This window comes from Lagenorhynchus albirostris, chromosome 12 (genome assembly GCF_949774975.1).
Source record: "Lagenorhynchus albirostris chromosome 12, mLagAlb1.1, whole genome shotgun sequence".
Lineage (NCBI taxonomy): Eukaryota > Metazoa > Chordata > Mammalia > Artiodactyla > Delphinidae > Lagenorhynchus > Lagenorhynchus albirostris.
This window is the reverse complement of record NC_083106.1, coordinates 35,997,812-36,015,312: the sequence shown is the minus strand read 5'-3', so window position 1 is coordinate 36,015,312 and position 17,501 is coordinate 35,997,812.

Sequence of the window (17,501 nt, the reverse complement as noted above, 5' to 3'; positions counted from 1 at the left end):
ACTGGCACTTCTAGAAAACCCAAATTTCAATTCCCAGTGAGCATGGTACTGGAGGAGGTTAGCATTCGTGTAGCCCTTGTGTGTTGAGGGGATATGATGAGCATCCTAGGTAGAAGCCTGCTGAGTGTGGGCAGAGGAACTAGGAAGACTGCAAGGACTCCGAGGGTCTTCAGCTCCTGAAGTTATCTCTGATCAGTTCTTAGTGTTTATGAAAACAATGGTTAATTAGACCTTGTTCAGTTACTCTACTACTAATTCCCAATCAAGAATTTCTCTTTCAATAGTTGTGATCTCTGTCTGCCTTTTTGAAGTTACAGAAGAATCTTACATGAGCCCTTTCAGATATGAACAGCATAGAACACCTGCCTTTTCCATATTTGCATGTTATGTATTATCCTTTTATGGAACTCCTTGGTGATCCCTCCACACCTAACAGTTGTCATTTTAGCTTCATTTTTACTTCTGGAATTATTTTTTCACTTCCCTTGATTTAATATAACACTAAATTCAATGTACAAGATATGTAATGTCATCCAACCAAAAGAATATTAATGAAGAGTGATGACATTTGCCTGATAATGCCAAAAGATTATCATGTGCTAGATTAGAATTTATGCACAAATAAAATATCTTTAAAAATATATTCACAAACTCCCAACTCCAAACTCATGGGACCAGACTCTAGAAATGATTCTTGGCTTTAGCACATCCAGTGGCCCTAAGAGCAAATAAAATGTGGATGAAAAATTGAAAAATATCTAAAATGAAAATGTTTCCCGTTTCCCTTTTAAGAAAATGCTTGTTTAATTCATTGAAATGGGACCGGGAATTCCTATACTCAACAACCACAATCCTCCTAATTTTTTAAAGATGTTTCTTCTTATGATGAGGATCATCAGATCCAAGAAAGTCAAAACTAACCTACGGTTTATTACAAAAATAAGACTTGCCCAATGATCTCCCCACTTCCTCTCCTTTTGGTTTCTTTATGAATGAACTCTTTGGGGAGGAATGTTACAATGATGCTCTCAGATCTTGTGATAATATGGAACCAAACCACAGAATTAAAGTGTTCTCCAGTTCATAATCATTTTCCTCTTAAAATCTTTAAATTTTAGGTCAAAACAATGGATCTTTTGCACTCATTTAATAAAGGACGAAAAAATCTTAAAAGTTTACGATTTGCTAGGAGAACTTAATTTTTACAAAGTTTTTTTTTAGCTATGTTAAAAATTACTCATTTCAATCAGGGAGAAAAATAGATTCAATACAGCTTTACACAGATTCAGCAATTTGAGCAATTCAGTTGTTCGAACACCATGTAAATCCATGCAACTGAAGATGTACTCAGTGATAAAGTCCAGGTTACCATTATCACAGACACAATTTCTGAAGAGAAGTATCTGTGGACATAAAATGAATGTTACAACATTCATTAAGTCCTCTTTTCCCCCCTGATAGTCAACTTCTAGCAATCTTTCAAGTGGATGTTAGTAACCTGTATCAGTAGCAAGGAACTCACAGCAGTGAATAATTACAGTAAATGTTTTGATCAATCATATATTCAGTCATTTGAAAATAGGTGTTTTAATTAAATGATTAAATCATAACTAACTGCTATAATCAGTAAATGGTTCTAGTATAATTGGTGGATGGTTTAATTACTATTGGTTCAATTACAATATTTAAAAATGTCAAATAAAATTGTTCTGTTTTAGGTCTCGTGTGAAAAGTAGGACATGAGCAAAGGTACAATACATCCACCTAGTCGGGAATATAAGTATCAGTATGGCAAACTTCCTTTAGTTGATTCTTTTGTGCCAACAGGAAGCTTTAGGTTAAAAGAATTGGCTCTTGCTAGTTAGGATTTGCTTCAAGTTCTTGCAGAAATTCTTCAGTGTTTACACAGAATAATATGCATTTGTTTCTGGTACTACAGTAATTTGATATTTAGGGACATACTTAACAGCAATGACCATACCAGCCCTTACATATGCATGGTGATTTTCCCTTTTCCTGTAGCCTTCTTCAACACTCTTATTCTCTTCTTGTTACATTTCCATCAGATAAGCACCTATGTATTTAATAGGATACTCTCCCCTAGCATGCTGGTAACTGAGAGCAACAAAAGATGTTTACAGAGAATTTTTCTAAAAAGAAGATAAAATTCAGTTCCACTAAGTAATTAAGCACACACTACATGCCCAGCGCTAATACAGATGCTGAGGAAACTAGGATGGATAAGACAGAGCTCCTGTCCTCAAGCAGTTCACCAAATGGAAGTGTAGATTCTTACAAAATGGTGTGAGAAACCCTAAAATAGTTTTAAGGTCCTAGTTTTATGAAACAATAATTGAAAAGACTGTTTATTCCATTAAGAGTATTTGGAGAAGTTTCACAAAGGAAGGGACATCTCCTAGCATCTCAGGATTGAAAGGAAGGTCAGTCCTAGTACAGGGGCAACCATGGGCCCAATCTCATAGAACCAAAAAGTTAAAAAAAAAAATAAAGCAAGAGACATACTTTAGATTGTCCATTTTTATTTTGCCAAGAGTGACTATTAAAACAAAAAGACAGGCAATTGGCTAGGATCTATTGCTTTCATTATCTATTGCTACAGAACAAACTACCCCAAAACCTAATGGCTCACAACAATAGCAATTTATTATTTCTCACAATTCTGTAGGTTGTCTGAGAATGCATACTTCACATGGTTTCAGCTGGAAGAGCTGGAAAAGCAGCCTCATTTACATGTCAGCTTGGCAGTTAGCAGGGGCTGTCAGCCCAGGGCATTGCTTCTCCTTCACATGGACCTCTCCACCTGGCTACTCGGGCTTCCTCACTAGACAGTACTGGGTTCCAAGAGGAAGCAGTCTATGAAATGAGAGCAAAAGCTACAGATCTCTTAAATCCAAGCCTTGGAAGTTAAACAGCATCACTTCTGCTGTGTTCCGTTACTGAATATAGGTCATAGGGCCAGGCCAGATTTAAGGGGATGCAAAACAGATTCTACCTTTTGATGGAACAGTGACAAAGTCTACACTGAAAAAGGTCATGTGGAATGGGCAATGTGGCCATGTTTGGAAATACTATTTACCATCCCTCATTTTAAAAAAAGAAAGGACACTTTGACACTGATATATTTAGAAGGACATAATCTCAGACTAAAGGAAGACCATTTAAATGGAATAAATCTAGCTTAATGAAAAACCTAGCATGTTGCTTATATGTTTCTCTATTTACTAAATACCAGAGATAACTTTATCAAGAACAGTCCTGATTCAAAGACCAGTCAAGGTTTGGAGACCAATTATTTAGCCAGCAGCTTTCATACCTACTTAATAACATTTTCACAACTCAGTGAGCACGTGCACATACATCAAACAAATCAAGTTTCACAAATGTTGTACTTTGAATAATTTCTCTTCTACATTTTCTGTTTCATTTTAAAATTATACTGTTGATATCCTACTAAATTAATTTCAGCATCTAATAATTGGGAAATATCCATGGTTGGTAAAAACCATTCCCTCCACATTCTTTCTCTTTTGAATACCTTGAGTAATGACAGTAAGACTGTCTTTCGAGACAATCTTTATTATCAAGAACAGTTCTTTTTGTTAGAAAATCATTCTTTTAATTTAGGTTAAACTTGCTTCCTTAAGGCTTTCGTACATTCTCCTTTGGGCCCAAGTTCAACCTTTCTTCCACCTGAGAGAACTTCCACTATCTGGGGACAGGTATCATATTCTTCAAGTCAGCCTGTCCTTGAGCCAGTTTACTCCTTGTTCTTTCATCTTATCCTCAGAGACCAGCAACTTCAGTTCCACAGGGAAGTGGGTAAGAGAGTGAGCCCTACAGTCAGTTTGCCTAGATTTGAATCTTGGCTTCATCTTTTATTAGTTGTCTGGCTTTGTGTAAGTCACTCAATTTTCCAGAGCCTTGATCTCCTCATGTGTAAACTGGAGGATAATTATCATGCCTAGATCCTAAGGGACTAGGAAGGTTAAATTAAGGAATGTAAGTAAAATGCTTGGCATGATACTTGGCATGTATCAAATGTTCAGAAGTTACTAGATACTATTTTTATAGTTACCACTCTTTACTTTGTCTATATTCCATTCAAGATGAAACATTTAAAGTAGAACATCATATATTGTGCATTTATATTATATATCATATGACCATATGAAATATATAGTGGATACGTAGCATTCAATGCTCCCAGCATCATCTGTTAAGTGCAGTATGAGAAAAGAATATTCCTTTCCTGAATAAGCATACTATGCTTCTGTTAGAGCAGATTAAAGTGGCATAACTTTCATAGTTGCCACTTTTTGTTTTTACTCAAATTGCACTAACTGGTGTCTATAATCCATTAATTGTTTTTCACACATATTTCTGCAAAGACAAGTCTCCACCGTCCTATATTTGGGCATTCGTCTTTGGAGGCCCTGTTCCATTTTATCTTGTTAGAGTCAGACTACTGTTCAAATCTGTTAAATAATGTTATATTCTAATCCTGCTGTCCAGCGAATTACAAAACTTTTGATCTCCCTGTCATCAGTGGAGACTATGAGGCTATCCTCTGTATTTCCATCTAAGACATAGATAAATAAGAGGAACAGAATCCATTCAGAGCTCCCACAACATGGCACCAGAAACACCCATCAAGACACACAATGATCAGTCAGGATTCTTTACATCCAGTATTTTGACCAGTTGCTGTCATCTAAATGGCCTGATGACCAAACCACAGATCTCTTTTCCTCTCATTTTATAGGCTCTAATGAAAGATCTATGGAATTTTTTTAGAGCTCAGTTATACTACACTCAGTTCCACACTTCCTTGAAATACATTCTGGTAATAACCCCATCAACAAAAAAAACTGATCACCTAACATGTATCTAAATGCCAGCTTGACACTCACTTTTATGTCTAAGAGACATTTCAATATTTATATTTCTGTATTAGTTAGGTTAATTCTAGGAGAAGGAAGAGGTAGAAGAGAAGAATAAGAAGAAACCCAAAACATCAGCGGCTTAACACAGTAGAATTCTTTGGTTGGTTCAAGTAACTGTTTAATGCACCTGTTCCTGGGTTGTTGGGGAGCTTTCTTCCATGTGGTGATTCAGGGAACCAAGATCATTATGCTTGTGGCTCATTATTCCCTAGGACTTCAATGTCCTCTGCATCCAGCCGAGAAAATGGAAAGAGAATCTGGAGAAGGCACATCTATTCCATAAAAGCCTTGGCCAGTGAGAGATACAATCATTTCTACTTACATTGTATTGGTGAGACTTGGCACATGGCACAGGGGATTGTGAAAGGTGGGCTCTGGCCGGGCAGCTGCTTTGCTAATACAACTCTGCTCTATGGAAGGAGGGCAGATTTTGTGGACAGTGAGTTATCTCTGCCACAGTGTTAAAACAGACTCTTAATTGTGCCACTCAAACCTACTCTTTTTTCATTGTTCCCATCTCAGTAAATGGTACCTCCATTTCACCCAGCTGCTTTGGCAAAACCCCTTGGAAATATCCTTGATTCCGCCCTCCCTCTCATTCTGCAGATCAAATCTATCATCAAACCCTGCTGACCATACTGTCATGACATATCCGGAATAGGAGCATCTTTCACTCTTTCTGCTGTTAAACTCCTGCTCTGAACCAATATTGATACATTATTGTTAACTAAGCTCCACACATTATTTGTATTTTCCCCTAATGGAATTTTTCTGTTCCAGAATACCATCCAAGAGACCATATTACCTGTATTCATTTTGCTTCTTTAAGTTTCCCTGGACTGTGACAATTTCTCAGACTTTGTTTGTGATGACCTTGACAGTCTGAGGAGTACTGGTCATGTATTTTGTAGAATATCCCTCAGTTGGGATTTGTTGGGTGTTTTTCTCATGATTAGACTGAGGTCATTGATTTGGGAGAAAGACCAGAGAGGTAAGGTGCCATTCTCAACAAATCACATGAAGGACTCGTGCTATCAACGTGACTTAATACTGATGATGTTAATCTTGATAACCTGGCTAGGGTGGTGTGTACCAGGTTTCTCTTTACTGTAATGTTTAGAAGCAAGTCACTAAGTGTAGCCCACGTTTAAAGAATGGGGTGTTATGCTCCATCTCCTTGAGGGCAGAGTATCTATACAAATTATTTGGAGTTCTTCTGTATAAATTTGTCTCCCCCCTCAATTTATTTATTTATTCAATCATGTGTTTAGACTATGGGCTGATGGATATTTATTATATATTTTGCCTTATATTGCCAGTGCTACTTTATGTATTTTGATCCATGAGTTGTACCATCTTTGGTCTCTGAATTCTCTTTCAGTAGACTCCTATGTCCCTCTGAGATACTCATGCCATTTTCTTTGAGCACTTCCTCATTTTCTGGTACTACAAGATGACTGAGTTTACCTTGTATATTCCCTAACCAAGCCTTAGGACCAGTCATTTCTCCACAGATTACTGATTCATTTTATTGGAGAAAAGTATTAGAAACCAAGATCTGGGTGGAGGTTTTACTTGCTGATATTGGGATATAACTGCTTTTAGTCCCTCTTAGCAGACAGATCTGGGAAACAAATGTATGTATACTAACTATATATACACACATTTCTATAATTGTTTCTATATGGATCCTACAGTGTCTATATTAAGCTAACCATGAGTTCATAATCATGTCTCCAGCTCTAATCCAGTACCTCATCAGTTCATTCTAGCCTTGAATGTGGTAACTTTAAAGCTTAAACTGTTACAATTGTGTGAGATTGACTGATAAGAGAAAAGGCTAGTTAGGGGCTTCACTAGGCAAAGTGAGAGACTTTGAAGTATTATTTTGAACAATCTCTGGAGATGCAATGAAGGGAGCTGAGGCAAAAGCAGGATGACTTACCGACTGCATCTAACATGGCAGCGGCAGACATTAAATGCCCCCTGTATGCATTGGCATTAGACAAAGAACTAGGGTAGATTCAACATCATACACCTTACCTTCTCTCCCATTTATGTATTGAACAAATATCTGTTGACAGCCCACTACGGAGTAGGCACAGAACTGTGCTCCTGGCATGCAATGGTGAACAAAGCAGACATGCTCCTTGCCCTTGGGGTACGAAACCGTAAATGAGGACAGAGAGAGGCAGTAAACAAATAAATACATGTATAAGTACATGGTTGCAAACCATGCTGTGGGCTATGAAGAAAGAGAATATGAGTGAGATTAAAGGAGGAATCAAATTTGGACATGCAATCTGTTTGTTTCCCTTGAGAACAGGGGGGAAAGCTTCAATTTTAACAAAAAAAAGATTTAGATTTGGGCATTTCTAACGATAAAGGATGCTAAATGTTGGAGTGCTTTACTAAAGAGGAGGAGGGTCCTTTCTACTCTGCCTTTTTGAGAAAGGCTAATTGGCAGAGACGTATGCGTTCCTTCATTAATCCTTTTACTACAAGTCGTTTTCAGTTCTGCATTTCCCCGATGGGGGAGGGGCCCAGATGCCACTCTGGTGCCTGGGTTCTTCATGTGGTTTGTCTGAAGAAAACCAAAAAACAAGCTCTTTATCCCCAGCGTTTATAGGAATCTCAAACTGGGTTACATAAAAGGAGCAATTTAGTTACATGTAGCAGCACAGGAATAGAAATGGCAGTCCTATTTGCTGACAGGGAAACTGCCTAATGTCACTTATTACAAACAAAATGCCTTTTGTAAACTCCCCAACACACTTATTAAATATATATCTCTGTGTTTTGAGAAAGGCTGGGAAGTGGTTTGGTAATTACAGCCCAGAGTTAACAGAGTTTACCCCCACTTCTTCAGTTCCAGTTTTCAGATTCCCACTGCTTTGCTGGGACCCCTGTGGACCATCCTGACCACATCTTTGCCTGATACTTATCTTTCAAACCTAGCAATTATCAACCAAATCTTCACCACCGCCATTGTGGTCAGAATCTCCTGACCTTAAGGAACTGCCAGGACTCAGCACTAAACAGCCTCTGGTTCTTCTTACCCCGCTGCTGACAGCTGTGCCCCCCACATTAGGACTGTGCAAACCACATGCCGAAGAATGCTCTCTCCCAAGCCGTATGCACCATATACTTATTCATAGCTTAATGTGTCCTGTCCTCTGTATTGCCCTTTTCCTCCTTGTCCTATATCAAACTCATAATTTTGTACCCACTTTGCCTTGCCAAAGCACCTTTCTTTGCACTCTGTTTCTAAGCACTCTATTTACTTTTACCATGATCAGATTTGGGGTGTCATTTTCTCCCTCACCTGTGCTGTATCTCAATCCCAAGAGTTATTTCTCCTCTGATTTTGCCAGGAGGCAGTTTGGCGTAGCAGTCAAGGGCATGAGCTTTGGTGACATACTTCCTTAGATGGAATCCTAACTTGCACTTAGCAGCTGTGAAACCTGGACAAGCTTTACCTTTTCTTTGAGCCTCAGTGTTCTCATCTGTATAATGGCAATAGTAATAGTACCTACTCCAAGGTCATAGTGAGAATCGGATAAGTCAATATATGCAAAGTGCTCAGAAAAATATTAGGCATATAGTAAGCCCTACAGAGATGTTAGCTACCATAATTATCTTATTCATGCACTTCCTAGGAGAAATGTGACTGTAGCTATGAAAGCTCATCCTGGGTCAGACTTCCTGGACTTGAATTCCAGTCTCATCAACTCACTGGCTATTTTCATCTCTCTTTGAGCCGCTGTTTTCCTTCTCTGAAAATATAGATACTAACAGTACTTTCCTCATATGGTATTCACAAGGATTCAAAGGAGGTAATAAATATAAAGCATATAACATGGAGTCTGACACATGGTTAAAAGAAAAAAAAAGACCCAAATGGAAATTCTACAACTGAACAATAAAATTACAAAAACTAAGAACTCACTAGATGGGTTTAACAGAAGATTAGATACAGCAGAAGAGAGATTTTTTTTGAGCCAGAGTACAAGTCTTTAGAACATATCCAGATTGGAGCACAGTGAGAAAGAAGGATGGTGTATATAGAAAAGAGCATTAAAGGCAGATGGGATACAGAGAAAAGGTCTAACAAACACATCATTGGACTCTCAAATTTGAAGGGAGGGACTTCCCTGGTGGTCCAGTGGTTAAGAATCCGCCTTCCAATGCAGGGGACGCAGGTTCGACCCCTGGTCAGGGAACTAAGATCTCACATGCTGTGGTGCAACTAAGCCCGCGTGCTCCAACTGCTGAGCTCGCGCGCCTCAACGAGAGAGAGAAAACCCGCAAGCCACAACCAGAGAGAAGCCCGCGCAGCAAAGAAAGATCCTGCATGCCTCAACAAAGATCCCGTGTGCCGCAACTAAGAACCGATGCAGCCAAAAAATAAACAAAATAACTAAATAATAAATACATCTTTTTTTAAAAACTGAAGGGAAAGAAGGTAAGGCAGAGATAATATCTGAATATTTATCAAATATTGCATATTTAAATATTCACCACTTTCCCAAACTGATGAAAGGCATCCAACCACTTCAAGAAACTCCAGAAATTCAAGAAAGGTAACTACTAAGAAATTCATACCTGAGCATCAGAGTAAAACTGTGGAATAGCAAAGACAGAGAGAAATTCCAGTAAGTAGCCAGAGAAAAGAGACACATTACCTCTAAAGGAGCAACAATAAAATTCCTACTTGCCTGTTCAACAGAAAGTCTAGAAGCCAAGAGAATGTCATTGTATCTTTAAAATGAAGTGTCAACCTGGAATTCTATATATATTTACTATATATAAAATAGATAACTAATAAAGACCTACTGTATAGCACAGGAAACTCTACTCAATACTCTGTAATGACCTATACGGGAAAAGAATCTAAAAAAGAGTGGATATATGTATATATATAACTGATTCACCTTCCTGTACATCTGAAACTAATACAGCATTGTTAATCAACTCTACTCCAATAAAAATTTTAAAACACAAAGTGAGGAGAAAATAAAGTTGTTTTCAGAGAATTTGTTACCAGCATACCCACACCAAAAATATGGTAAGGGGAATTCTTTAGGTAGAAAGAAAGTTATCCCACATAGGAAATTCAAGATAGACTGGGATATGCAGATTTATTTTAAAGTTACAGTAATTCAAACACTGTAGTTATGACCTAAACATAGACTAATAGTCTAATTGAAAAAGAATAGAAGGCCCCGGAAAAGAACAGAAAGTCCAAAACAGGCTCATACATATACAACCACTTGAGTGATGACAAAAACACCTGTTATGGGTTGAACTGTGTCCCCCCACAACGAAAATATATATTAAAGTCCTAACTCCCGGTACCTCAGTGTAAACTGATTTGGGAAGGGGGAAGTTACAGATATAATTAGGATGAAATCTTCTAAGAGTAGGGTGGGCCCTTAATCCAGTATCACTGGTGTCCTTATAAGAAGAGGGACATTTGAGCACAGTCATGGTGGGAGAAAACCATGTGATGAAGAGGCAGAGATCGAAGTGCTGTGGCTGCATGCTGAGGAATGACAAAAATTGCCAGTAAACCATCGGAAGCTAGAGAGAGGCAGCGAAGGCTTCTCTGCTACAGGAGCACGGCCCTGCTGACAACCTGATTTTGGACTTGTAGCCTCCAGAACTGTGAGACAATAAATTTCTGTGGTTAAAAGCCAAACAGTTATGGTATTTTTGTTAGGGCAGCCTTAGGAAACACATACAATGCCACTGCAATGAAGTAGGAATAACAATCTTGCAACAAATGGTGCTGGGTAAACTGAATATCCATATTTTAAAAATATATATCTTGATATTACTTTAAAGAGGATAAAAATTTTACTAAAGAAGGATACAAATGTATCTTGATATTTTATGAATGAAAATACTGAAAAGTCAATAAATATATAAAAAGTGCTTAACATCATTTATTTTTAGAAAAATACCAACTAAGCTATAATGAGATTCTACTGTATATCCTCAAGACTGGCTAAAATTCAAAATAAACTTGAGAATACCACGCATGGATAAGGATGAGAGGGGTTCAAACTTTCATACACCGCTTATATTATTGTAATTGGTACATCCACCTTGGAAAATGATTACGTAGTATCTACTACAGCAGAGAAAATACACAACCATTGATCTACAAATTCATTTCCCAACTGTAATGCAGAATATATGTATCAAAAGACATGGATAAGAATGTTCATAGCAACATTATTTCTAATAAATAGTGAGAAAACAAAAATAAACACCAAAACCCAACTGTCCATCTACAGTAGAATGGCTTTTAAAAGTTGTGATATATGGCAATAAATATAAATGAAATACTGCTACTTGAAGTAACAGGGATGACCATCAAAAACATAATGATTAGAGAAAAAAAAAGGCAGGTACGAAAGAGTATATAATGCTTGATTCCCAACGCATAAAACCCAAGAACAAGCAAATTAATCTATAATGATAGAAATCAAAACAATGATTATCTCAGGAAGGGGATTCATGATCTGAGGGGTACAGAGAGGCGTCTGAGACACTGGCAATGTTCTACTTTATTATTTGGATGGTAATTATATGTGTGTGTTCCCTTTATAAAAATTCATTGAACTGTGCCCTTATGATTTATGTATTTTTCTGTATGTATACATTCAAAGATAGCATTTACAAAAACATTGCATGTATATTAGTTATCTATTGTTCTGTAACGAATTATCTCGAAACAACAGCTTGACACATTTATTATCATGCAGTTTCTATGGGTCAAGAACCCAGGCAGGGCTTTACTGGGTCCTCTGGCTCTCTCTGGGTCTCTCACAAGGCTACAGTCATCTCAAGGCTCCACTAGGAAGGATCTGTATCCAGTTCACTCCTGGGATTGATGGCAGGATTCAGTTCCTTGCTGATTATTGGCTAGAGTCTGTTCCTCCTGAGCTATTGGCCGGAGGTCTCCATTCATTCTTTGCCCTGTAGGTCTCTCCATAGAGCATCTCACAACATAACAACAGAATGTGCCCATGACAGAGAGTGCTGGCAAAAAGGAAGTCACAGTCCTTTGTAACCTAATTGTGGAAGTGACAACCCATCACCTTTGCCATGTCTACTCATTTGGTTCAGCTCACACAAGAGGCGAGGGTGTTACACAAGGGCATGAATACTACGAGGCACAGATCATTGGGAATCATTTTAGAAGTCTGCGTGCCACAACCTGGTATGAGTTGTGGTGAACAACAACAAAATATATACAAATATTTATAGCGCTACACTTCCCTGTGCATTTCCTAGTACACAGGATAAGGTCAACCAAACAGAACTCTGTGTTAAATGGAAAAGTCTCTATTCCTGTTTCACTTTGGTTGTGTAGATGGAGTGATGTGAATTTTAACTGACCACTGGTCCTCTCCCAAAAGAAATTAAATTAAATTTTATAGAGAAAAAAATCCCCACAAAAAGAAAGAGCAGAATACTTTGTTTTAATAAGTCTTGAAGACTCTGCCCCAATAACAAATGTTCTTAGTTATCCCACCACCCACTTGAAAAGCAACTGGCATTAGGGCTAAGGAAGAACAGTGTTGTCTGGCCTATTGTAGGAAGCCTCATTTTATTGGAATGCAAGAATTACTGCAAAATAAGGAGGAAGAGAAAGAAAATGGGAAAATGGCCTCTACAACTGCTTTTAATGGAAATGGCATGATGGCCCCTCATCCTCTTCATGGTTTTAAGTCAATGATCCCCAGAGAACATATCTGAGGCTGCAAATGAAAAGATTTCATTTGAGAAAGTCTGTATGCAAGTTCTCTCTTCTTTGATGCCCGAGTGAGAGGGAATGTTTCCATTGTGTGTGGTTTTTGATATATTGCTTTGAAAAGAATACTTAATCCTTCCATGAAAAGGTTGAACATTGTGCTCTTTGCTGAGTAAAGAGAGTTGTTGTTTTTGAGTAAGACTGAAATCCCACTCAAAGTTGCCCTTGTTCATGATCTGCTATTTTCTCAGGAGGCACATCAATGTACCCTTTCTTTTATTTATTTTTTTTCTTTTCATGGAGGACACAGCCTTTCTATTCTTTTTTTTAAATTGAAGTATAGTTGACTTACAGTGTTGTGTGAGTTTCAGGTGTACAGCAAACTGATATATATATATTCTTTTTCAGATTCTTTTTCATTATAGGTTCCATTATTATATATATATATATATCTATCTATATATACTATATGTATAGTAGTGTGTATCTGTTAATCCTATACTCCTAATTTATCCCTACCCCCTTTCTATTCTTAATGGCAATAGAAATATCAAACTGAAAAGGGAAAAATCATGAAAATGCAGGTAACCTTTTTTTAAGGTTTAGAAAAAATATGAGGCTGTGATGTGTCCTCTCATAAGACTAGAGCCATGATACGTTGAAGCTGCAGATGTTAGAGGCTGGAGTCTGCATAGACAATTCCATGTGAAATTCTCACATTCCAAGGGGGGCAAAATCCAGTGGAAAGTACAGAACTGTGTTACACAGAGAAATCCAATAAACTGGACCTTTCAAATAAGTGGAATTTTTTGGTGATCAGCACAGCTAGGAAAATAATAAGAAAGCAAATGAAAACTGGACTTTGTTTAAACAGCCCACTACATACCACAGCCCAGGAAAAGGACGCTGTGGTTTTGTGCATCCCAAAGTTAGCTGAAAATCAAAATTACCCTGCAAGCTGCTTCCAACTTAGATTTCTACAGCCTCATCCAAATCTACTGAATCAGAATCTCTAGGGGTAAAATGTGAGCATCTTTATTTTGGAAAAAAAGCCATTCAGGTGAGAGGAGCTTGGGCCAAAAGTGTTTGGGTTTTTTTTTTGCCAGGAGAACAAACACACTGTCATATGGTTATATTTACCCACACAAAGTAAAAAGAGCCCTGCAGATTATGGTGATGATCTAGGTTCAGAAACCTTCCACCTGAGAGCTCCAGTAACTGAGGTGACATAGAAACTTTTCAGTTGTGCAGATAATTGCCTAAATCTTCCATTAATGTTATGTGTGCAAGGTCCAGAGGATATAGGGCCCCTCTCATTACCAACATTGTGCTAGTAATTTCTTTTATAAATATCAATATATCTATGCCACTGAATTATATTGTTATGTTAAAAGCTCCCTGTTTTCTACTTTTTATAGAATATATGTTATTATTTGAACTGTCTATTGTAGGAACCATTAAACACTGCCTAATTATACTTTTGATACCTTTGTCATCTCTCAGTCTCTCATTTTCCAGATGAAGCCCATCTGTCTCTCTCAGTTGTTCTCAGGTGCCAGGCAACTGGAATCAGGGGAACTAACTTTCCCAGAAACACTGACTTTTAAGCCTTTAGACTTCAGTCTCCAGTCTTCACAATAACAGTACTTTGCTGTCTCCAGGCTTGTGTCTGTAGGGCTGGGCTGGAGGACCCTCACTCCCGTCTTTTCTCTCTCTCAGGGGCTGGAGAGCTACAAATACTCTGGGAAACCTGTCCAGGAGGTCTTCCTTGACGCTCGTCAGAAGGATTGTCCTTCCATCTGACCAAGATCACAGCTGCATTAAGGAAAGGAAATCTCCTCTGGATCCTCCAAATGACGCCTTCTCAAGAAATGCACACAAATCGTTTAAACATAAGACATCAGTGTTGCACCTGTTGATAAAGGAACTTCCTCAGAGTCCTCATCCATGTTCACACGCCACCAGATTTCTTTCCACCAGCAGAATGTGTCCTTCAATCAGTCTGAACAACGTTGTGTTCTGAATGCAAACATTTAATCCAAACACTGGGCAATTTCACACATCAGACACTGATAAGAAGGTGCTTCCACACCAAGCACACACTACAAATTCCAGATCATTTTCTCTTGAATTCAGCAGCTGCACCAACCCAAAAGTTACTGGTTATTTTGGTGCAGCTGTTCAACTACGAGAAAAAGAGAGAGGGCGTAGGTAATGAGCTCCATTCTGACAATGCATTTAGGGTCCATGTGCCTGGTGTGATGGGAAAAGGCCAAGAATTTGAGAGTTTCTCAGATGCCTTTGAAGTCCTCACTTGCCACCTTCTTGCCGTGTGACTAAGTGAAGTAACTTTATTTCACTAAACTTCACTTTCCTCATGTTTAAAATGAGGATAATATGCCCAGCTGATTTTTAGTGTTGTGAGTATATGGATAGAAGATGAATGTGAAAATGCCATATAAACTGTCAGTGGTTAACAAAGTGTATGGAGGTGTAATTGGCCACCTGTTTGGTCTCTAAACCGTGCTATTCTATATCTAGTGCTGGTGAACACATTGTTTCATGTGGTACACATACTTTTCGTGATTTCCTTAGCAAATTTTTCATGGATTGAGTGATAGGGTGGGGACCCAGAGATATGGAAGTAAAAAATTATCTACCACTTAACTAGACATTTCTTTATTTCACAGTATGTCCTCATTATGAATCTGCCATTGATTGATTACATTCATTCAACAAATATTGAACTGTACTACATACCAGGCACTGCCCTAATTCATGGGAAAGTTCAACAATTTAAATATATATGTATATATATATACACACACACACACACACACACACACATATATATATATAGCTGGTGGGAATGTAAACTGGTACAGCCATTATGGAGAACAGTATGGAGGTGCTTTAAAAAACTAAAAATAGAACTACCATATGATCTAGCAATCCCCCTCCTGGGCATATATCCGGAGAAAATTCTAATTCAAAAAATGCATGCATCCCAGTGTTCATAGCAGCACGATTTACAATAGCCAAGACATGGAAGCAACCTAAATGTCCATCGACAGATGAACGGATAAAGAAGATGTGGTGTATATATATACAACCCAATATAACTCAGCCCTCAAAAAGAATGAAATAATGCCATTTACAGCAACATGGATGGACCTAGAGATTATCATACTAAGTGAAGTAAGTCAGACAAATATCATATGATATCACTAAGTAGTTCTGCAGTATGGTTGGACAATTCTCTTGGCTGCATAACATCCAACTTTGCTTCCATGACATATCTAGAAATTCCATATGCAACCTAATAATCTTTATTAAACCCTTTCTGCTCAAAGTAGGTTGAGTGTTTTCTGCAATTAAACATCCTAATCAATAAAATACCTTTCTTATTATAGCATACCATCTTGCTTTGCTATATAACATGTTTACTGTACTCCGATAGATTGTTTAGACAGGACGTGACTATGTCAAACTCTCCCTTGTGTACAATACAGCCCCAGGCTGCCACGGCAAACTCAGAAGGATGCTGCAAGGCATGTTAACACAGTGACATGTCCATTTTGGTCACTGAGCAACCTACTACTATTAAGTTGTTTGAATCTTTCTACTTAATAAATGGACCTGGTTTTTTTTTTTTTTTTCATAAAAAGAGTCATAAAGAAAAGTTACCAAGACACTAAGGGGACCATGAACCAAGAAAGCCTGGTAATCTCTGCACTAGGTGCTGAATAGAAATAAATGTTGAGGCTCACCTCTGTTTGGACAAGACTTGGGGAGGCCAGTCCTTCTCAGTTCAGGAACAAGGGGAAATCTGACCCATATGAGAACCAGTCAAAGCAGGGAGGATGGAAAAATAGGACTTAAATAGATACCATCTCAAATAGAGTTCTTTAATTTCGGCCGAAAATCGTGGGGAATGCTCCAATGCCTACAGCAGGCAGAGAACCCACTGCTTATCTTTGCATCACTGAAGTTATTATGGGAGCTCTCCTGGAGTCGTCTTGTCAGCTTGCTCTTTATCTTCTATGCTGCTGCATCGCAGCATTCTATTGGCTTAAACGAAGCCTACAAGCCCAGAAAGGAGGTCAGATATAGGCAGACAGCCTAGCTGAGGCTATGATGGAGATGAAAGGCTGTATTTTAATTGCTGGCATGTTGGCTCCTATCTTTTGCCAAATGATATTTATACAGCTGAGAGGAGTATGTTAGTTTCATGTTCCTTCTGCACAGGAGTCAGAGCCAGTCTCAAGAGAAGGGTCTTAAATGGAATGCATATGCTTTACAATATCCAAATGAGCTTCCCATCCTCAGATCCTTGAGCCCTTAAATACCACTACTTTGGCTAAGCTGGCAGGCTCCTTTCTGGCCAGAGCTCTGATTAGAATCTAAACTTCAGATGATTATACTCCAAAGTCAGAATTGAACCATGTTGGGGTTTTGCAGTGTGTGAATTCAATTCATTACGGTTACTGAGGTTTAGGATTCATTGGAAGGAGCTAGAATTAGTGTGAGGAGACATTTTATCAGACAGTTTTCAACTCTGCCAAATTTTCCTGAGAGCTCAGAAACTGTGGTCCAAGGCTGGGATCTCAGCCACCCAAAGCAGCAATTAGGTGGCTGAAAGGCAACCCACTAAGTCCACTTGGATTTGCCTAATGGAAATGTGAGTCAGTGTTCTCTGGGAAGCAGTAGCCAGGCCTGTGGGCCAAGGAGTATATAGACTGAGCAGGAAAGGCATTGACAAGCAACGTCCA